The sequence below is a fragment of the Nematolebias whitei genome, chromosome 3 (assembly GCF_014905685.2).
Source record: "Nematolebias whitei isolate Nwh7 chromosome 3, NemWhi1, whole genome shotgun sequence".
NCBI classification, from domain to species: Eukaryota; Metazoa; Chordata; class Actinopteri; order Cyprinodontiformes; family Rivulidae; genus Nematolebias; species Nematolebias whitei.
Window position 1 is genome coordinate 4128482 of NC_056500.1, and position 1516 is coordinate 4129997.

The 1516-nt window shown below is 48.4% G+C and overlaps 1 protein-coding gene across 1 annotated transcript in view; it reads right to left on the reverse strand.

Annotated features, from left to right (window-relative positions):
- LOC119407621 (GTP-binding protein Di-Ras2) overlaps positions 1–1516 on the reverse strand; it is an 8200-nt gene that overhangs the window by 6008 nt on the left and 676 nt on the right. The window lies entirely within an intron of this gene.

The window sequence follows — 1516 nt, forward strand, 5'->3', positions numbered from 1 at the left end:
AGGCCAACAGGTTTGCAGGCTAACAAGCTAACAGGCTAACGAGCTAAGAGGCTAACAGGCCAATGGGCTTGTAGGTTGTCACAGTTTGATGTTTGATGGTTTCGTTTGCGTTCCCCTCTTTTAGCCATCTTAGTTTATTGTTTATCAGTTTGTTTCTGAGTTTATTTCTGGCGTTTCTGTTTTCCTGCACATTGTTCCCCCCCACACACACACACACCTGTTCTCACTCATTCTGTCTGAACGGTTACTTTTGGTTTTACCGTTTTAGCTCTACAGGTTTGGACCGACATGAAAACTTTTTTTATTTCAAAGCTCCCGACACAAAACGGCTACGAACAAATCGGAACACTTCAAGCTCTTTCCAGAGAACTTCTGTATGTTTCTACTCAACCGTGAGCTCTGTTTCATCAGGTCTGTACTGGTCCAGCAGGTCCAGCAGGTCTGGCCAACATGGAACCTCATCCAGTCGGCCATTTTCTTTCCTCGCTTGTTCCCGGTGCTGATCTTTGGCAGTCATCGGGTGAGAGGTCAGGGGTCAGAGTTTGCACCTTCTCTCAAACCCAGCCGCTCGTCCCGAGCCTGGTTCTGCTGGAGGTTTCTCCCTGTTTAAGGGAGCTTTTCCTTTCCACTGTCTCCTTGGTGCTTGCTCAGAGAGAGAACTTTCACTAATGATCTTCTTAATGGACGTGGATGTTTCTGAGACCGGAGACGACTTCTGCTGTGACTTGGAGCGACACAAATAAACTGAACTGAGCGAAAGGAAACCGGTCTCACACCAAGAGACACTTGAGGACCACCAGTTAACAGATGATTGTTTGTTTATTGGGGGGGGGTACTCACTATTTAACTGGATGTGTTTCGTTAACGAACCGAAGCGACTGACGACGGGACAAACAGCCGGAGGTCAGACCCTCAACCTGCCACGTGGCTTCAGGGGGGGTTGGAAAAGCGCTTTGTTTACACTGTTTGACCATTCTAGAGCCGAATCACTCTAGACCCGCCGACATCAGCGTCGTCACCAGAAGGAAAGGATCCTGATGGAACCAAGCTCTTCTTGCCTGGTGATCTCTGAGAGGGCCCAGAAGAACACGTCAGTTCCTCGTGGCCTCCAAGCAGGTCCAGATGAACGTCCCTCAGTCTGCTGTTACCGAGGACCTCCAGTCAGCACTCCCTATGGGTCTCCTGTTGTCCTGGGTCTCAAGTAGTAAGTCTCTTGGGTTTTCGGTCTCTAGGGTCTTTAGTCTCCTGGGTCCAGGTGAGTCCTTTGTTTACGTTGAGTGCCTGCCCGCATTTTAAAACAGACACCTGGAGAGACGACGGGAGTAAACCTTCAAACATCAGTTTCATGGAGAAACATTTGATTTTACATTTGAGTTCATGTTTTTCACTTAGATCCTTTAAAACCAGGTGGACCTTTAAAGAAACAGCTGAAGGAGTGAAGCAGCTGAAGGAGTGAAACAGCTGAAGGTGTGAAACAGCTGAAGGAGTGAAGCAGCTGAAGGAGTGAAGCAGCTGA